Source organism: Eulemur rufifrons, chromosome 29 (assembly GCF_041146395.1).
Source record: "Eulemur rufifrons isolate Redbay chromosome 29, OSU_ERuf_1, whole genome shotgun sequence".
NCBI lineage: Eukaryota > Metazoa > Chordata > Mammalia > Primates > Lemuridae > Eulemur > Eulemur rufifrons.
Genome location: NC_091011.1, coordinates 11,794,312 through 11,816,060, shown reverse-complemented (window position 1 = coordinate 11,816,060; position 21,749 = coordinate 11,794,312). Strand labels below are relative to the sequence as shown.

Below are 21,749 nucleotides of genomic sequence, written 5' to 3'. Positions count from 1 at the left end.
CACCTCTACAGGCTATGATTTCAATGCTGGTGTTAAACTTTATCTCTTACTACCCTTTAAAAGTCCTCCAGCCCTTTGTTTGGAGAGTCAGTCTGGCTGCTTTTTAACTAGTACTGCCTCCCTTTTGTTTGAGCAAAAGCCCCAAATAAAGTTTTGCCTGCCTAAATCTTTCTGGTCTCATGTCAATTTCTATTGATGGGGACCAGAACCAGAAGTCCAGTATCAGTCAATTAGCAAAATTTGAGGCCAAGCATGGTGACTCACTCATGTCTGTAATCCCACCACTTTGGGAGGCCAGGGCAGGAGGATTGCTTGAGGCCAGGAGTTCTGAGACTAGCCTGGGCAACATAGTGAAACCTCATCTCTACTAAATATTTTTAAAAATTAGCCAGACATGGTGACATTCGCCTATAGTCCCAGCTACTTGGGAAGCTGAGGCAGAAGAATCACCTGAGCCTAGGAGTTTAGGGCTGTAGTGAGCTACGCATTAGGTCTGGAGCTGAGAGGGAGACACACGAAGCCTGAGGTGTACCAAAATGTGTTTACTTTGAGCATCTGGCTGCAGATGGGTGGAAGCCAAAGAGCGTCCACACCCAGGGAGGGCAAAGCCTTGGGTTTTATAGAGGGTTTTTCCGGGGCAGTGAGTAACAGCTGCAGAGATAGGGGAGGAGGGTAGCTCAGTCCTTATCAGGGGGGATAGGAATGCCAGTGTTGCTGCAGCTGTCTGGGGTCCTGCAGCTATCTGTGGTCAAAGTTAGATTTAGAATCTTGGACTCCCCAGACTCATGGCTTTTGTTTCACAGGCTTTATGATCGCTATCTAAATATTACATCCTATACATACTTTCGGGTTCCCACTCGGAACAAACCTAATACTATGATCATGCCACTGCACTCCAGCTTGGGAGACAAAGTGAGATCCTGCCTCAAAAAATAATATTAATAAAAAGAAATTTGAATAAAGTCTGTAAATTAGTTAATAGTATTGTATAGATGTTAATTTTCTGCATTAGATCATTGTGTTATAGAAGATGCTAACATTAGGGGAAGCTGAGTGAAGGGTATGCAAGAACTCTGTATACTATTATTACTAATGTTAAAAATATATTTTAAATAGCTTTAGAGGCATATAATTTGTCCATCAGCAATCATTCCCCATTCTCTCCCTCCCTCAGTCCCAGCCCCAGGTGACCATTAATTTACTTTCTATTTCTGTAGAATTTCTTATTCTGGACAGTTCATGTAATTGGAATAATATGATATTCAGCCTTTGGTAACTGCCTTCTTTCACTTAATGTCATATAAGAAATACATATTTGGTCTTTGTCCCTGGTCCCTCACAATTTAGGATTCTTGGAATTTCCTGAGTGATAGACTTGATAGGAAACGTATTTTAATAATCATAACAAGCCCCTTTCAACCATATCTGAGGTATGCTAATGAGGTGACTCTTGGTGGGCTACTAGAGTTCAATGACCAATGGCCGGGGTGGGTGCGATGGCTGGTGCCTGTAATCTTAGCATGCTGGGAGGCGGAGGTGCGAGGATCACTTCAGCTCAGGAGTTCAAGACCAGTCTGAGCAAGAGTGAGACCCCCATCTCTACTAAACATAGAAAAAATTAGCTGGGCATGGTGGTGCATGCCTGGAGTCCCAGCTACTAGAGAGGCTGAGGCAGGAGGGTTGTTTGAGCCCAGGAGCTGGAGGTTCCAGTGAACTATGATGATGCCACTGTACTCTAGCTGGGGTGACAGAGTGAGACTCTGTCCAAATAAATAAATAACCAATAGCCAATGGTTTAACCAACCATGTCAATGGGGTTCAGAGAACTTCTGGGTTGAATACATCCACATCCCAGGAGGGTGGTGTACCCCAATTGCAAGGGACAGAAACTCCCATTCCAGGACCCTGCTGGACATAGCCCTGTGTACCTCTTCATTTAGCTGTTCATTTGTATCCTTTATAATAAATGAGTAAATCTAGTAAAGTGTTTCCCTGAGTTTTTTAAAGCTGTTCTAGCAAATTATTGACCATGAGGAGGGGGTTGTAGGAACCCTCAATTTATAGCCAGTTGGTCAGAAGTAGAGGTGGCAACTGGACGCTTGCGACTATCATCTGAAGTGGGGGCAGTCTTGTGAAACTGAGTGTTTAACCCATGGGGTCTGCCTGTCCTAACTCCAGGTAGTTACAGTCAGAAATAAACAGAATTGTAAGACAGCAGTTGGTATCTGGAGAGTTAAAGAATTGGTTGGTACGAGGGAGAAAACCCCTACATATTTGGTGTCAGAAATGTTCTGAGTAAAAACAGTTCAGACTTAGCACAATGTTTTCAAGGTTCATCCCTGTTATGTGTTGAATTGTGTTCCCCAAAAAGATGTTGAAATACTAACCTTCAGTACCTATAAATGTGACCTTATTTAGAAATCAGGTTTTAAAAGGTGATCAAGTTAATGTGAGGTCATTAGGGTGGGCCCTATTTCAATACGATTGTGTCCTTATAAAAAGGGGAAATTTGGCCTGTAATCCCAGCACTTTGGAAGGCCAAAGTGGGAGGAATGCTTGAGGCCAGGAGTTCGAGACTAGCCTGGCAACATAGCAACAACCCTTCTCTACAAAATAAAAAATTAGCCAGATATGGTGGTCCATGCCTGGAGTCTCAGCTACTTAGGAGGCTGAGGTGGAAAGATTGCCTGAGTACAGACATTCAAAATTGCAGCCAGCTATGATGGCACCACTGCACTCCAGCCTGAGCAACAGAGCAAAATCCAGTCTCTTTAAAAAAGAGGGTGTGTGTGGTGGGGGTATTTGGACACAGAGACAGATGTGCATAGAGGGAAGACAATAGAGAACACTACCTACAAGTCAAAGAATGCCTGAGGCTATAAAGAGCTAGGACCCAGTCTGCTAAGTGAAGTAGCCCAAGAATGGAAAAATAAGCACCACATGTACTCACCATCAAATTGGTTTCACTGATGATCATCTAAGAGCACATTTAGGAGTAACATTAATCAGGTGAGGAGCAGATGTGGGGGGAGAGGGAGGGAGAGGGGATGGGTGCATACAAACATAATGAGTGCGATGTGTACCATCTAGGGGATGGACATGCTTAAAGCTCTGATTCGGGGGCAGGGGGCAAGGGCAATATCCATATCCTAAACTTTTGTACCCCCATAATATGCTGAAATAAAAAAAAAAAAAAGAAAAGAAAAGATTCTCTCTCATAGCCCTCAGAAGGAACCAACCCTGCTGATAGCTTGATTTCAGACTTCTAGCCTCCAGAACTGTGACAATAAATTTCTATTGTTTAAGCTACCTAATTTGTGGTACTTTGTTACAGCAACCCCCAAAATCTAATACATCCATGTGTAGCATGTATCAGTACTTCATTCCAAAAAAGTGGCCAGTGTGTGGATATATCACATTTTGTTTATTCATTGAACATGTGGGTTGTTTTGACCTTTTGGCTAGTATGAACAATGCTGCTGTAGACACTTGTGTCCAAGTTTCTGTATGGACATATTTTCATTTCTCTTGGGTATATATCTAAGAATGCAATTGATAGGTCATATGGTAACTCTAGTTTGACTTTCTGAGGAACTGCCAAACTGTTTTCCAAAAGTGACTGCACCATTTTACATTCCCACCAGCATGTGTTATGGTTCCAGCTTCTCCACATCCTGGTCAATACTTGCTGTCTGTCCTTTTGATTACAACCATTCTAGATGGTGTAAAGTGGTATTTCACTTTGGCTTTGATTTGTATTTCCCTAATGACTAATTATTGCTTTTTTAAAATGTGTTTATTTCCCGCCTGGTTGTATATGTTCTTTAAAGAAACATCTATTCAAATCTTTTGCCCAGTTTTCAATTAGGTTGTCTCTTTACTAGAGTTTTAAGAGTTTTTTATATATTCTGGATCCTAGACACTTATTAAATATATGATTTGCAAATATTTTCTCCCATTCTGTGGGTTATCTTTTTCTTTCTTGATGGCGATGTTTGAGGCACAAAATTTTTTTTTTTTAAACAGTGTCTCACTTTGTCACCCAGGCTAGAGTACAGTGCCACAATCATAGCTCACTGCAGGCTCAAACTCCTGGGCTCAAGTGATCCTCCTGCCTCAACCTCCCAAAGTGCTAGTATTAAAGGCATGAGCCACTGTGCCCAAAGTTTTAAATATTTGTAAGTCAAATTTATCAATTTAAAAATCTCTCATCCATTATTTTTGTAACATTTCTGTATATCTAAACTATTTCAAAGTTAAAAAATTAAACATGTATAAACAGTAAAAAGTTCAGAAAACTGCACAATACTACCAAGAGGGAGTAAAAATTGAATTTTTCATTTTCTATCATATTTCTTTTTATTTTTATTATCTTTTTTCCACCCCTCCAATCCTATACTATTTCATTCTTTTTCTAGATTATAAAAATGATGGAAATTCTCTGCAGAAATTTTGGAAATTAACATCACTAGTAAACCTACCATCTAAAGATAACCATCATTATCACTGAGGTTTGTATTCTTACACAAATATATAAACATTTACAAAAGTCTAGGATCACCTTGTTTTATGGGGAGGGAGGGCCATGTAAACATTGTGGGGAGATGGATGACCCATAGACTAACAGGAATTTGTTACAAAGATGTGACACCAAGGGTAAGTGCCTGACTTGGGCAATTCATGGGGTGATGCTTGAGCTGGCTTTAGAAGGTTAGTGATTGCTCTGTTTCAGGGGGAAAAAAGAGGGAGCTTTCCAGACTGAAGACAGCCAAGAGTAAAGGCACATAGATGGTGCACGGATGGAAACCCTAAATAGTCAGCTGGGCTGGAGATTGGGGAGGAAAAGCTAAGGATGGAGGATACCAGATTTTTTTTTTTTTTTTTTTTTTTAAGACAGAGTCTTGCTCTTTTGCCGTGGCTAGAGTGCCGTGGCATCAGCCTAGCTCACAGCAACCTCAAACTCCTGAGCTTAAGCAATCCTCCTGCCTCAGCCTCCCGAGTAAGTAGCTGGGACTACAGGCATGCGCCACCATGCCCGGCTGATTTTTTCTATATATTTTTAGTTGTCCAGATAATTGCTTTCTATCTTTTATTAGAGACCGGGTCTCGAACTCCTGACCTCAAGCAATCCGCCTGCCTCAGCCTCCCAGAGTGCTAGGATTACAGGCATGAGCCACTGTGCCCGGCCCAGGGCCCATGGATTTTTAAAGGCCTTCTGTGACAGCTAATGAAACCCTGTAGGTCACAGGCTTTTGTTAAGAGTTCTGAGCAAAGACTCAGCATGGCAAGATTTACATTTCAGAGACAGTTTGTGGAGTTGTGTGGAGAACAGATTGGGAGAATGGGAGAACGGAAGCCAGGGACATGGCTGGAAAACCATCAGAATGTCTGTAATACGTTTTATATCCTGACTGAGTACAAATATATAGGTGACCATGTGTCCTGGAAGGCCAGAGAATCCCAGATCACATCTTTGGTCCCAGAGTAATTACTTTAGCAATCCCTTTCACACTCAAGTGTCTCAGTCTGGAGAATAAATACCATCTGCAAACACACATCAACGAAGCTTTTGCAATTCCTACCTTTCCTATGTGAAATGCACTGATACATATTTTTTTCTATTCTATTTCATTTTTTAAAAATGTTGGTTGCAACCCATTAAACTAATTTCATGACACATTAATTTGTTCATAACCCATTTTAAAAAACTACCTATCGGACCTCGGGAAAAGGGGAAGGAAACAGAGAATTAAGTCTAGGATACATACCGTTTAAGGCCGTGGTTTTCAGCCTTGGCAGTGCATCAAAATCACCTGAAGTACTACTAAACATGCAGATCTCCCTAACTGCATATGGTTATGTGTGTATGTACATAAGTCTAAATGGAAATAGCTGTAACACATCCTACCATAATGCACAAAAGGGTATGTATACTTACAGAGTTGAAAACCACTATTCTCATGAGTTATGTGACAACCTGGTAAGGTGCCCAAAAGGTGGGGACAGGAAGCATTGCGTGTGGCACCTTGCAGGTGCTCAGCGGGTCACTGTGAAACCAACCAGGCCCTTCTCTTCCCGGGCCTCTTCAGGCCCTCGTTAACCAGAGGTCGAAGCCGCAGGACCAGATGCGGGCGGCCAGCGTAAGCGACCGAGGCAGGACACCGGGGCCCCAGCCTCGGCCGCACCGTGACGCGCGGCAAGCGACGAAGACGGCCCCACAGTGCCCCGCGGCGCGCACGCACAGGCGGCGGTTCCCGGCGTGCAGCGCGGCGGCAGCCGAGCCGGCACCGGGCCGCCTCAGGCAGCCCTAGCCGGGCTGTCCCGGTCCCCAGCAGCGGGGGGTAGGATGGCGCTGAAGCGGATCCAGAAAGTAAGCACTCTCGCGCCTTCCAACTCTTTGGGCGTCAGAAGCGTCGAGGCGGGCGGGGCGCCGAAGCCGTGAAGTGAATGGCGACGAAGGTGCCACGGACACTGCTTGGAAGGAAGGGGGTACCGCCTACGGCGCAACCTGATAAAGGAACGGCGCGAGCGCGGGGGCGGGGCCGGGGTCACGTGAGTGCGTCACGCGGGCGGGGCCGCGGGGGCCACGTGCAGGCTCCTGGGCGGCGGTCTGTGCGGGCTTCCCAGAGGAAGGGGGTCTACTCTTGTGGGGGCTCCAGAAGGGCTCGAGAGATGGGTGGAGGATGGAGCTGGGTCTTAAGGGTTGAATAGGAGCTCTGCAGGTGGAGAAAAGGGAAAAGGGCCTTCGTGGCAACAGGGAGACCACGGGGCTCAGCTTGGGGCGGTGGGGCGGGGTGGTGAGTTCGGGACTGGTATGGCCCTTAAGGACAGTGCTGGAATAACTGGTTTTTATCCTGCGGGTAACAGAGAGTCTTTATGGAGGCTTAAGGTATTAACTAGAATTTGGAAAGTGCACAACAGCAGGAGAAAGAAAAAGTATTTCTAATTCTACCACCTCACTATTCATTAATATTTTATGGTACCTATTTCCAGTCTTTTTCCCATATTAAAAAAAAATACTGTATTTTGTATCCCACTTTTTCACATAACATTAAACGTAGGCATTTTCTATGTTGTGAATAGTATAACTGTAATTTTTAACAGTAGCGTTTCACAAGTACGTGATCAGTAACTTACTTTTGAGAATTAAATGGGGTGATTCGTGTTTAGCACATGCTTGGCATATGCTAAGCATTGGATATGAGTTAACTGTCTTCATTATTCCAAATTCTTCATTAAGTATGTGCTGTGATGAACATCATTGTGCAATGATCCTTTTCCTTAATTCAAATTATTAGTTTTGTCAGAGGTGGAATTACAGGATCTCTAAGAGTATGACTCATTTTTTTTATAAATAGGTATCCAAAAGAGAGATAAATTTGACAAATTATTCTCTAAAAGGGGTCATTTGTCATCCTGGGACTTTGAAGCAGGTGAATGACATGCTGAGGTATGTGTTATAAAAAGATCCTCTGACAGGAGTGGGGCAGAGGGACAGTAGAGGCCATTGTGAATGTCCAGCAAAGGCTTTGCCCAAGTTAATGACTATGGAATGGATAGCAGGCCAGAACAGAGGTGGAATTGACAGGACTTAAGGAAAGGATGTGGTGAAAGTTAGACAAGGAGGTTCACAAGATGGGTCACTGGCTGGATGGTGTTGTCATTGTCTAGAATGGGAGTTAGAAGTTTTGAAGGCAGGGAGAAGGGTAGGGAAATAAGGAATGTAGGTTTGAACCTACCTGTGTAGGCTGATAAGATTTATAAAAGGGAGGACCTGGAGAAACAAGTTTGGACCATGAGGATGAGGTGGTAACTAGAGATCCAAGGTAATTGAAGTCGTGAGGCCAGGGAGAACTTTCTTTGATAGGAATCAAGGAGAGAAAGAAACCAGGACTGGCTTCATGGGTGTTTGACACATTCACTCTCACAGGGCCTCATGCTTAGAAGAGCCCCACCCTTGGTTTTATGCTCTGCTGTCACTATCATGAAATTCTTATTGAACTAATTTTGCACAGGGCCCTGCAGATTATGTAACTGGAGTTCTTCAGAAAGGAGGAAGTGGGGTGGGTGCCTAGCAGGTAGCCAGCAGTATGCAGGGCTGAGCCAGGAGTGTGGCATCTACTAGCTACCCTCTTAGCTTCTAACCTACAGCCCTTGACAACCAACTTCATCCCTTTTCTTTTTTTTCTTTTTTTTTTTTGAGACAGAGTCTCACGTTGTTGCCCAGGGTAGAGTGAGTGCCGTGGTGTCAGCCTAGCTCACAGCAACCTCAAAATCTTGGACTTAAGCGATCCTTTTGCCTCAGCCTCCCGAATAGCTGGGACCACAGGCATGTGCCACCATGCCCGGCTAATTTTTTTCTATATATATTTTTAGCTGTCCAGATCATTTTCTTTCTATTTTTAGTAGAGACGGTCTCACTCTTGCTCAGGCTGGTCTCGAACTCCTGACCTCGAGCGATCCTCCCGCTTCGGCCTCCCAGAGTGCTAGGATTACAGGCGTCAGCCACCACGTCCGGCCAACTTCATCCCTTTTCTTAAAAAATTTTCAAAGGAGTTGAATGTTTTTAGATGAACTTTTCACTTTATTGATAAAATATTTCCTTTAATTAAGCCAGAACATATATTTTAAAAATCTGAACATATGTTAATGTAACATTTCTAAATGTTCTTAGTAGGGACAGGGTTTTATGTGGTAGCATTTGATTTATATTTATGTTAATTATTATTTGCTATTTGATACATATTTAATACATATATTTTGCAATACACATACTATAAAGAAAATTTGGAAAATACCAAAAAAGGCAGTTTTTAAAGTCATTTATAGCCCTGTCATGTAATTGTGGTTAACGTTTTGGTGAATTTCATTTCAGTATCTGATATGCATGTGTTTCTGATTGTTGTAGTAATGTAGTTACATCAAATTTATTTTTTTATTCTTTTGAGACAGAGTCTCACTCTGTTCCCCAGGCTAGAGTGCCGTGGTGTCAGCCTAGCTCACAGCAACCTCAAACTCCTGGGCTCAAGTGATCCTTCTGCCTCAGCCTCCCGAGTAGCTGGGACTACAGGCATGCACCACCATGCCCGGCTAATTTTTTCTATATATATTTTTAGTTGTCCAGCTAATTTCTTTCTATTTTTAGTAGAGATGGGGTCTCGCTCTTGCTAGGACTGGTCTCGAACTCCTCAGCTCAAACGATCCACCCACCTTGGCTTCCCAGAGTGCTAGGATTACAGGCGTGAGCCACTGCGCCCGGCCAGTTACATCAAATTTTATGTTCTGCCTCCCCTCCCCTCTTTTCCCTTAATGTTGTATCATGGCATTTTCTCTTATTATTCTGTAGTTTTTAGAAACTATAATTTTCAATGATTGCATAATACTTGATTTAGTTTTTCAAGAAAAATTAACTTCTTTTTTTTTTTTTTTTTTTGAGACAGAGTCTCACTCTGTTGCCCAGGCTAGAGTGAGTGCCGTGGCGTCAGCCGAGCTCACAGCAACCTCAAACTCCTGAGCTCAAGCGATCCTCCTGTCTCAGCCTCCCGAGTAGCTGGGACTACAGGCATGCACCACCATGCCCGGCTAATTTTTTCTATATATATTTTTAGCTGTCCATATAATTTCTTTCTATTTTTAGTAGAGATGGGGTCTCGCTCTTGCTCAGGCTGGTCTCGAACTCCTGAGCTCAAACGATCCGCCCACCTCGGCCTCCCAGAGTGCTAGGATTACAGGCGTGAGCCACCGCGCCCGGCCACCTCATTCTTTTTAAATAGTTTAAAAGAATGTGTAATATTCTTTTGCATATATGTAACATTAATTTCACCAGTAATCAATTGGAAGCCATTTAGGTGGTTTCGTATCTTTTGCTACAGTGAGTATCCTTGCGTATTTGAAATCTGCAAGGGTATTGATTGGCTAAATTCTGAGAAGGGGGGTCTTATAAAGGGTGAAATAGAAAGGGGAAAGGATCTGCGGCCTGGCAGAGGGCCCATGGCCTGGGTTTTTCTGCTGATTATATATCTTAAGTCAACAAAATATCTATGCCTTGTGTCCAGCCAAGACCAATGATGACTGAAATATCAAGTCTTGTCTAAGTCAGCTAGACCAAAATAAGAAGTTAAACAAGGGATGAGAAGTGAATTCTGTAGAGCTGTTTCCCTTTAGTGACTAAGTTTTGTCATTGTGTCAGTAATCAGAGTCATTGTTTTTTGCATAGAACTTCTGGGCCTTGAGTCACTCTTGTTAATCGTCAGAGTGCACTACTTTGGGAGAGATGGTATTAATACCCTTATGTTCTCATTTCTGAAGGTTAGCATTAAAAAAAATTGCCCTGGCCGGGCGCGGTGGCTCACGCCTGTAATCCTAGCACTCTGGGAGGCCGAGGCGGGTGGATCGCTTGAGGTCAGGAGTTCGAGACCAGCCTGAGCAAGAGCGAGACCCCGTCTCTACTAAAAATAGAAAGAAATTATATGGACAACTAAAATATATATACAAAAAAATTAGCTGGGCATGGTGGCGTATGCCTGTAGTCCCAGCTACTTGGGAGGCTGAGGCAGTAGGATCGCTTAAGCCCAGGAGTTTGAGGTTGCTGTGAGCTAGACTGACGCCACGGCACTCACTCTAGCCCGGGCAACAGAGCAAGACTCTGTCTCAAAAAAAAAAAAAAAAAAATTGCCCTATGTTCAGAGTGAGAATCCAGCAGGGAATGTATTAGGGTAGTGGTCCCCAACCTTTTTGGCACCAGGGACCAGTTTCATGGAAGACAGTTTTTCCACGGACTGGGACAGCGGGGATGATTTCGGGATGACTCAAGCACATTACATTTATTATGCATTTATTTGTTTCTGTTGTTCTTACATTGTAATATATAATGAAATAATTATACAACTTACCATAATGCAGAATCAGTGGGAGCCCTGCGCTTGTTTTCCTGCAACTAGAGAGTCCCACCTGGGGGTGATGGGAGACAGTGACTGATCTGACAGGAGGTGGAGCTCAGGCAGTGATGTAAGCAATGAGGAGCAGCTGTAAATACAGATGAAGCTTTGGTTACTCACCTGCTGCTGACCTCCTGCTGTGCAGTCTGGTTCCTAACAGGCCACGGGCTGGTACCGGTCCACGGCCTGGGGGTTGGGGACTGCAGAATTAGGGAACTTCTCCTGAGTGATCACCCACTCCTAACCCATTAGGGGTCCAGCTCACCCAGGACTGTGTGAGGCTGGGTGCACAGCACACTCCAGGTGTAGTCCAGCAGCGGCTACTTCTGCTGTACTTAGTTCATTTTCCAGATGTCCCTGTGATTTGTCTAACTTGAGATCTCTTGTCTCTGCAGGTTGCTTTCACGACCAAAATTTATCACCCCAATATCAACAGTAATGGCAGCATCTGCCTCGACATCCTGCGGTCTCAGTGGTCTCCAGCGCTGACCATATCAAAAGGTAGAGACACTGACAGCATTTTCCTTGTGCCCTGTCTCTCGCGTTTTCACCTCAGCACTGACTGGGTAGAAATGGGGACTCAGAGCAGGCAGTTTTCCCAGGTCACACAGCCCCACCCGCTGCTGTGCCCACGCGGATGTCCTGTACTGCAGGGAGGCAGCGTCAGCGGAACCTGGTGCTCCACACCCTGGCAGTTCTCAGCAGTCAATTGCTGTGGGGTGCTCAAGACTCATAGGGGTGCAAGAAGGAAATATTGATTCTACTGTTTATCTAAAAATAAGGAAGGCAAATATTGCATTACCTTCTCCCTCATTAATTCATCCAACAAGTACCAACGGGAACTGTGAGTCAGCCCTGAAGGAAGAGATACAGGTCCTGCTCCCAGGGGCCTCACAGTCAGTGGAGAAATCCTCCCTCCCCAAATAAAGGATGTTGAACACATGTCTCTGGATGAGGTTGAAGAAATCAGTCTAAACAGGGCTTTAGAAATGCAGATATTCCTTCCAAGCTAAGACGGGCTGAGCGTGGGCTGTGTGCACATGGGAAGCCTGAATGGAGACGTGGGAATGTAGTGTCCTGTCAGGTGGAATGTGAGTAGCGTGGTGAAAAATCAACCTGAGAGAAAGAGTCCCAAGCCCAAGAAACAAGCTGGGAGTAGAGTATGAGAGAATGCAGGCAGCAGAGCCCTGGGCAGCCGGAAGAGGCCACAGGGTACCAGGGAAGCTGGCAGGGGTGGGCTTTAGGAGGCTACAGAGGCCTTACAGAAGTGGGCATGGTCAGTCCAGAGGGACACAGCCCCCTGCCCCTGCACTGTGGTACAAATCTCAGCAGTGGTAGAGCTTGCTCACCAGGCTCAAGCATCCAGGAAACAGCCCAACATCCTGCTGAGATAGCTCCTCTGTGAGTTGAACCTTGAGTACGTAGCCTTAGCCCACTGCCCGAGGCCAGGGAAAAGTGCAAGGAGGAAGGCAGCCATCACAGTCTACCAGCTTTTGGGGTCTGCTGGATGCTGAGCCAGCAGAGCCAAGGCCAGTGTGGCCTTAGGTGTGGGCTCAGGAAGGGGAGAGGAAAGTGGAGTGGCAGGGAGTGGCCACTCAAGTCGTGGGGAGGGAGGAAGGGCAGGTGGGCCTGAGTGACCTGGAGGGGAGTCTGCAGCCCTTTTGACAGCCTCTGAGCTCAGAATAGTAGGGGGGTTGAGGACTTTGAGAAAGGCAACCTGCCCCTCCCATTCGTAGCTTTACTGTGGGGAACTGTGGTCAGGACTTGGATGAACTGGCCAGAGCCAGTTTGTCTGGAGTCACATGGTGAGTCAAGATCACAGCCAGGAATGATAGTCCACACTTCTATCTGGGCACCACAGTTCCTTCTGCTCCTCGTCACAGCCCTGGTGGGGTGATCCCCTTTCTCCAGAGTTGCTGAGAGCCACACTGAAGACACATCCAGAGACAGTGGTGGCATGCAGGAGCAGGAATGCATTTGCTTTGCAGTCACACAGACCTGGTTCACAATCTGGTTTTTACCCATTTACTGAGTGTTCCAAGTCTGTGACTTCGGGGTTACCTGATTGTTCTGAACTCCTGTTTCCTTATCAGTAAATAGGGCTCCTGGGACCAAACACCAAAGGTATGTGGTATGTGACGCAGACAGGGGTGGCGTGGGCAGTTGGAGGCTAAGACAAGGCATTTCAGTGGAGAAGGGGAATGAGAACCTGACTCACTGAGGAGGGAAGTGTCCTAGTGCAGGGTGCCTGGGGCGGCAGCGTTCCTGGGGCAGCACTGTGAAGTTCACAGTGAGACTGCCCTTTAGCCAATATAGGGGCAGAGCTAGTGGAGTGTCAAGCAGACAGTCTAGCTTGGGACATTAAAGGGAAGACAACTGCTTGGTCAATAGACAGTGCAAGTGCAGGGAGGCTCGCTGGGCCCAGAGGCAACCCACAACCTCATGGCTGCAGCTAACTGACCTTTTCTTTTCTTCCCAGTTCTCTTGTCCATCTGTTCCCTACTCTGTGACCCCAACCCTGATGACCCTCTGGTACCAGAGATAGCCCATATCTACAAGACCGACAAAGAGAAGTACGCGTCCTCTTTGGGGTTATTTTGTGCCATGGCTGCCCCAGGCAGCTCCAGGTGGTACCTTTGCTCTGAGCTGGTGCTTCTTTGCTACACAAGTTCCCACAGACATCTTCCTGCTCATACCGAGCCCAGGTGTGCAGTGGTTGTGTCCTGGGCTTGGACTCCCGGCTCTTTCACTTCCATGCCCTTTGACTCTAAGGAGGGAGAAGGAGGTAAAAGCAATCCACCCTGCTGGATAACTCATCAACTGCTGCTACTAAACCTTAAAATATTGCCAGCCCTGCCCTTGAGGCCAGCAAAGTCAGTGATTAGCCAAGAATGGACTCAGAAGAATCTGACAAGAAAATTCTGGATTAAATTCTAAAGTTTATAGCATAAAACAAGGGACGTCTCCTTGGATACACCCAGGGTAAGGCTGAGGCCAGTCAAGGTGGGAAACGCTGCTGTGTTCAGTTTGGTTGAGGCTCAGAAGTCAGCAGTGTGTCGCTCTTTCACCAACAGACCCTCACTGCCCACTGCTTAAACACCAGTTACCAGGCCCAGAAATGTAGAATTCCAACCCCTTTGGCCAGGCACAGCCACGTGCACTGTAGCATGGGGGTGTCTGTGGTCGGTGGAGCAGGCACATGGAATCATCACCGTGTGTTAATCTCTGAGTGTTGGCGGCATGGTGAGAAAGGGCCAGTGTGGCAGCAGCCCTGTGAGTGGCACTGGGAGAGGGTACTGCCGGCTCTTTTAGAAAACATCTCCAGGGAGCCCTTTAGTTCATTACTTCTCTTCTGTCTGAAGAGATTAGAATGGAATGTGGTTTTTGCAATTTATGTTTTTCTTAAGATCTTTGTAGATCTCATTATTTCCCTCATTGGGGTTTCCTCAAGAACAGAATGATTTTTTTTGTTTGTATTTTGAGATAAGGTCTCACTCTGTCCCCCATGCTGGAGCACAGTGGCATGATCATAGGTCACTGCAACCTTGAACTCCTGGGCTTGAGTGATCCACTTGCCTCAGTCTCTCAAGTAACTAGGACTACGGGTGTACACCACCACACCAGCTGATTTTTTAAAAATTTTTGTAGAGACGGGAGTCTTGTAATATTGCTCAGGCTGGTCTTGAACTCCTGGCCTCAAGCAGTCCTCCCTCCTCCACCTCCCGAAGTGCTGGGATTATAGGTGTGAGCTACTGCACACATCCCCAGATGAGTTTTAATTGATTAGAGTTTAAATTGTATTTATTTATTTTATCACTTATTATGAGATACTTTAGACATACCAAAAGTGATTTTTTTTCTGTGCCTGTTCTAACTACAAATCTCTCTAATTTGCAGTCTCATGGCATCAGATATCATTATAATAATGAAGTACAAATGTACACACCTACATAGCCCTCAGCAGGTGCCCGACCTGCCCCATGTGCAGTACATACAGACTTGTCCAGTCCTCCCCACAACCACATAAGGCAAATGGTCTCCTTGTGGTAAACAAGTAAGGAGTCCAGGGCACAAGAGAGGTAGCCCAGCTGCTAAGGGTGGTGCCGATTCACATTCTGGCAGCCAGACTCCAAGCCCATGTTCTGAAGTTCGTGTGCTGGGCAGGCTGTAACTACTCCAGACTTTTGTGTATCTTTTCTCTATCCTCCCTGCATCCATATTGTAGGACCAGAGAGAGAAAGGTAGGGAGTGTGTTGCATTATTAAACCTTCCACAGAAGATAGTTAGGGAGCATCAATAGGACTCCAAGCTAGGGGTTTATAGCCACAAATGACATGCTCCTGCTCCAGGGAAAGTCTTTATTCCATTCATCTATCAGTCCTAGATGTTCGACAAGAAGTGGCAGCAGCATCTCCACATCAGCCCTGTTCTCTGCTGCACGCTGAAAGGGAGTGACCAATTAAAGTGAGGGTGTCAATCTCTCTACTTTTTTCTTCCAGGTACAACAGACTAGCAAGAGAGTGGACACAGAAATATGCTATGTAAGTGCTTCGGAGGTTTTATAGGAGACATTATCCAAGAGAAGCTAGCCAGGCAGAGAGGTCTCCCCGTGAAACTCTGAGCTGTTGGCTGAGCCACTGGCAGAACGTCATCTGTGCTTCAAACATTGGTCACCCACTTTCTCCAGCCGCAGCATGTTGGTACCATCCTCAGCCATTGTGGCTTTGAAAATGTCATGTCTTTGATGCCAAATCAGCAGCCATTGTTGTTCTGATCTGCAGACTTCTTGGGTACACTGGAATTGGTCCCTCTGCCGCAGCTCATCTGCTTGCCTCCTGGGGGTGCTGAGCCCTGCACGCCTCCCCTGCCCAGCCTCAAAGGCGCCGCTGCCTACCATGGCGTCACATGGGGGCCTCAGCCTGGGCCCTCATCATGTGCCTTTTGCCTTTTAAAACTCAGTGCCATCCCAGGTGTCCAGGGTAGAGTGGGCTTTTCTCACACCCTGTCTGCCACAGAACCACATGCCAAGGAATCAGCTCACTTACCCTGGAAGCTCCTGGGAATTGAGAACAGTGTCACTGGGAAGTGGAGGCCACCCTACAGCTTCCACCAGTCTTCCTCTACAGTGCCACATGCTGGCATTTCTCCTCACACCAAGAAGCAGCAAGTGGAAAATGTCAGGATATAAAGCACATAACACCCCATGAGAGATGACTGTTTTTAGAAGCAAAAGCAAAATTATGAAACCTGAAGAGATTTGGGTTATGCTTTTCTGGGTGATGCGGTTTTTCACCATCCCCTGCTCCTCCCACTGGAGCCTACACCAAGTCCAAATGTGAGCCATTCATAGACTAGAACACGAGGGAGAGAGAGACTCTTCTCGATGTAAATAAAAATGCAATTCACTCATAACTCTAAATGATAATTGACTTTTTTTTTTTTTTTTTTTCTGAGACAGAGTCTCGCTTTGTTGCCCGAGCTAGAGTGCCGTGGCGTCAGACTAGCTCACAGCAACTTCAGACTCCTGGGCTTAAGCAATCCTACTGCCTCAGCCTCCCAAGTAGCTGGGGCTACAGGCATGTGCCACCATGCCCAGCTAATTTTTTCTATATATATTTTTAAGTGGCCAGATAATTTCTTTCTATTTTTAGTAGAGACGGGGTCTCGCTCTTGCTCAGGCTGGTCTTGAACTCCTGACCTCGAGCAATCCACCTGCCTCGGCCTCCCAGAGTGCTAGGATTATAGGCGTGAGCCACCGCACCCGGCCGATAATTGACATTTAAGTCTCCTTTTTCTTTCAGGGAGAACAGAAGATATGGATACTTTTGACAGGTCCTTTTGAGCCTTAAATTAGAATAGACTGTTGAGTGACTGGCTTGCTTTCTTGGCTTTCTGATGCAACATATTTTAAGGTTTGCCCTTATAGCTAAGAGCTTTGAGATTAGATTAGCTAGGCCAGACACTGTGGCTCACGCCTATAATCCTAGAACTTTTGGAGGCCAAGGTGGGAGGATTGCTTGAGATCAGGAGTTCAAGACCAGCCTGAGCAATGTAGTGAGACCCCTTCTCTACAAAAAAGTAGAAAAATTAGCCGAGCATGGTGGCGCATGCCTGTAGTCTTAGCTACTCAGGAGGCTGAGGCAGGAGTATCTCTTGAGCCCAGGAGTTTGAGGTTGCTGTGAGTTATGATCATGCCACTGCCCTCACGTTTAGGCAACAAAGTAAGACCCTGTCTCCAAAAAACAAACAAACAAAATAGAGATTAGTTTAAAGAAAAGGGAAGGAGAAAGGAGTTATTCTAATAAAACCTCCAAAGAAGGAGGAAGATTGAGGAGCTTCGAATCTCTCAAGCCAAATTTGACCTTATCTTTTCTAGGTGGTTATAAAGCTGGTCCACTCCCAGGAAAGGATGCTTGGGTGAGTAGGAGCAGGGAGTGGAGAAGCAGTAAGACTCTGACCAAATAGCCAAATGGAGCCTCTGCAAGTCTACAGACCTAACACCAAGGGGCAGCCGAAGATGACTGTGGAGACTGATTTGCTCCAGAAACTCCCATGTCATAGCTGTGGCTTTATTGCCAGAAGCTTTCCCCAGGAGAATACTGAGGTTATTCACATCACCACTTCCTTAGCAAAGGATGAAGCACAGGGAGCCTGGTCTATATTTCCTTTGTGAGGGTCCCCCATTTAGATTCTTCCTGTTACTATAAGGCAACTTTTTATGGTAAGGTCTTGTTCCTTCTCACCATGGTGAGGATTCCCTTTTTAATTTTTGTCTCTTTGGTATCCCTTTGGTCTTTGCTTAAACAAAACAATAAATCTTAATAGGTGGGGAGAATGCTGTTATTAAGGTGTCTGTCCTCTTGGAAGGCTGCATAAGGCTCTGCCCAGCAGCAATGCCATGTGGTGCCTGAGATCATGTGCTTTGGGCAGTTGTCACAGTGCACCTTCAGTCAAGTGTCACAGAGCACTTTATACATAGTGACTCATGTAGTTGGGGAAGGTGGGACTGATTCAGATAGAGACAGGTCAGAGAGGGGAAATTTCAGGCTCAAGTCGGCATTGAGGAGTAACCATACTCTGGTCTTTCAAGTGTAGTAGCTTATGACTCATAAGAAAATGATGAATTTTCTGAGTCCAGTCAAAATTTCCACAAGCCTGCCCTCTGTTGGAGATATGTATTAAGAGAAAGTAAAATCAGCCCTCTGGGTTCCCCAGTGTAAATTGCCATTCACCTATTGCAAGTCTGAGGTGGGCTTTGTACTTGCCAGACCCCTCAGACAAGCTTGTCCCCTGGCAAATCCCCTGGGTTCCCTCCACTGGAATGTCACCAGCTTGTCATGCCTTCCAAGGGCTCAGGTCAGGCTGGAGAATGGGCTCCTTAGGTAAAAAACCTGTTTTAAGATGCACTGTGGTGCAAGCAGCTCCCATGTAACACACATGTGCAGACACCAGGCTTCCAAGGGGACCCTGGTTGGAAACTGGACTGGTCTGAAGAGCCAACTGTGGAGTAATGTGTTTTTTCTGTGGACCACAGAGATCAGAGAGATGCATGACCTTAAGCAGTTGATCTATAATGAACAAATGACTATTAACTCTCCCCCAGAAGCTTCTGGGCTTGTTGAATAAGATTTTGATCCTCTGTCAGGCTCCAGCAGACCCAGGAGTTCCAAGAACATAAAAAAGAGTCAAAATCTCATGATAGGGCCAGGCAAGGTGGCTCACGCCTGTAATTCTAGCACTCTGGGAGCCTGAGGCAGGAGGATTGCTTGAGTTTAGGGGTTCAAGACCAGCCTGAGCAAGAGCAAGACTCCATCTCTACTAAAAAAAAAAAAAAAAAAAAAATCTCATGACACGGTGTTAAAATGCCCAAATTCAAATGTCCAATGGACCTGGTAGCCCAAAGCTATATATATTATATATATATATGATACATGTATTATATGTATGTGATATATGTGAACACCATAGAATTCCACATTACGTCACTGCAGTTGCTCAAGGATGGGCAAATTTCTGTCTCTCAAAATCAGGAGAAAGTCTCCTTAGGTACCAGAGAAGGCACTTACAGGACTGGTCTACAGAATTCCTGTCCTGGGGTCTGTCCCTGGTACCTCAAAAGGCAGAGAAGGAACCGTAAGATGAGCATGGAGCTGCTTGTCTCTCCTCCCCTCCCGACCCCTTCTTCCCATGCCTCCATTCCCCGTGGCCGTCTTATCTGACTATGACACATGCTTCCTCCCTAGCAGTGCCAGGAACTGTCTGGGCCTGTATTGGATCTAGCTGTGAATGCTGGTCCTGTGAAAAATGGAGGCTGAGGCTGCCAGCACCCCCAAGACAACAGCCTGATGCTATGCAGGCAGGAGCAGCAAACCCACTGGTGAGAGGCTAGGAAAAAAGACTTGTTCTCCCTTGGCCAGTTTTCTGGCTTCCCTGTTGTTCCCACCCTGGTCTTTCCATGTTGATAGACTATGTAAAAAGCAGAAAGCCATAGACAATCTGCAAAAGTTCCTATCAGACCATAGTGATTTCTTGATTCTGCTTCCTTGCCATCCAGACTGATGTGCTCAATGGCATCCAGCTGCCTGCAGCAGAGCTACCCTTAAGGACAGGGGCTCAGCTGAGCTCCACGTTGAAGGGCAACAGCAGAGATGCCCAGAGGAGACTGCCTCTCAACCCTGCTGCCCCCCAGCCCACCCACAATGACTCAAGGGGCTGGTATTGCAAGCCAGTCATCACAATCACTTGTTAAATGGCATTATCAAAGCATTGAATGAGCACTTTTGGTATACCAGGTGTGGTGAGTAGGGAGAGAATTAGAAGCATGTGTGGGAGCTAATCAGTAGGCACACATGGGCACAAAGAGATGTGAATGTCATAGGAAATTAGGGGAGGAAGAGAAGGGAGGGGAGGGGTAAAAACCTACCTATCAGGTACAATGAACACTATTCCACTATTCGGGTGATGGCCACACTAAAAGCCCCGACTTAAGCATTATAAAAGTTATCCATGTAACATAAACATTTGTACCCCTTAATATTTTGAAATTTAAAAAAAGCATGCAAAAAGTATAAAACTCACTGGCAGAGCAGACACACAAATGAGAAAGAGAATCAAATGTCATCACCATAGAAAACCATCAAATTGCAAAGATAATAAGAAAGGAACAAAGGATATGCAAAATGATCAGAAACCAATAGGCAAAATGACAAGAGTAAGTCCTCACCTATCAATAACAACCTTGAATGTAAACAGTTTAAATTCCCCAATTAAAAGATACAGACTGGCTGAGTGCATGAAAAAACAAGAACCAACTATATGCTGCCTATAAGAAACTCCCTTCACCTGTAAAGACACATGTAGACTGAAAGTGAAGATATGAAAAAAGATATTCCAAACAGATGGAAACTAAAAGTGTGTAAGAGTAGCTATACTTATATAAAATAGACTAAGTCAAAAACGTAAAAAGAGACAAGGTCTCACTATGTTGCCTGGGCTAGAGTGCAATGGCATCATCATAGCTCACAGCAAACTCAAACTCCTGGGCGCAAGCAATCCTCCTGCCTCAGCCTCCAAGAAGCTGGGACTAGAGGCATGCACCACCACACCCACCTGGCCAACAGGTACATGAAAAAATATTCAACATCACTAATCATCAGGGAACTGCAAATCACATCAAGATATCTCACTCCAGTTAGGATGACTATTATCAAAAAGGCAAAAATAACAAATGATGGCTAGGATGCAGAGAAAAGGAAACTCTTACACACTGTTAGTGGAAATGTTAAGTAGTACAGCTATTATGGAAAACACTATGGTGATTTCTCAAAAAACTAAAAATAGAAGTACCATACAATTCAGCAATCCCACTACTGGGGAATTATCCAAAGGAGAAGAAATCACTATACCAAAAAGATTCCTGCACCCCCATGTTTATCGCAGCTTTATTCACAATAGCCAATGGATGGAATCAAGCTAAATGTTCATCAATAGATGAACAAAAATGTGGTATATATACCCGGTGGAATACTATTTAGCTATAAGAAAGAATGAAATTCTGTTAATGGCAGTACCATGGATGAGCCAGGAGGACATCATGTTAGGTGAAATAAGTCAGCGCACAGAAGATAAATACCACATATTCTCACTTATACGTAGAAGCTTGAAAAAGAAAAATGAGCTCATGGAAGTAGAGTAGAATTCCACTTATTAGAGGTGGGGGAGGGGAGGATAGGGAGAGTTTGATTAACAGATACAAAGTTACAGCTAGGTAGGAGAAATAAGCTCTAGTTAGTGCTTGTAGCACTGTAAGGTTAATATGTTTAACAATAATTTAGTGTATATCTTCAAAAAACTAGACGATTTTAAATGTTCACAACACAAAGAAATGTGTTCTAGGTGGTGGATATGCTAATTATCCTGATTTGATTGTTACATATTGTAAACATGTATCAAAATGTCACTATCCCATAAATATGTACACTTATTACGTGTCAATTAAAAATAAAAGGAAGAAAAAAAAAAGCATTGACACAGGACCCTCCTGGGAGCCAACTGAGGAGACCTATTAAACAAACTCCCAGGAAGCCTTTGGTGAGAATTCAGGGAAGGCTGGGAAAATCCCCAAAAAGAGCCTCGGAGGAACATGTTAGAGGAGTGTGCAAGAGTGGAAAAGACCTCAGGAGAGAGGGAGATCCCCGTCCTGTTGGATGGACACTGAGGGAGGGCCCTACAGGCAGAGGGAGCACTTCATTCAGCAAAGGCCACTTCCCATATGTCTCAGACAGGGGTCAGGACCGGAGCCTCATCTGCTAC

General features: G+C 45.2%; 1 protein-coding gene and 1 long non-coding RNA gene across 3 annotated transcripts in view; one reads left to right on the top strand and one right to left on the bottom strand.

The window, feature by feature from the left end:
• Window positions 1-6,448, bottom strand: part of URGCP (upregulator of cell proliferation) — a 62,209-nt gene extending 55,761 nt beyond the window's left edge. For both annotated transcript variants that reach the window (XM_069461303.1, XM_069461302.1), the window contains exon 1: window positions 5,939-6,448. The gene's annotated coding sequence lies outside the window, so the exon portion shown is untranslated. The remainder of the gene's footprint in view (window positions 1-5,938) is intronic.
• A 7,043-nt stretch (window positions 6,449-13,491) lies between these two features.
• Window positions 13,492-17,917, top strand: LOC138376936 (uncharacterized). The gene is made up of 3 exons (XR_011231763.1): window positions 13,492-13,510; window positions 15,437-15,478; window positions 17,314-17,917. It is a non-coding gene; the product is annotated as an uncharacterized lncRNA (long non-coding RNA).
• The last annotated feature ends 3,832 nt before the right edge of the window (window positions 17,918-21,749 follow it).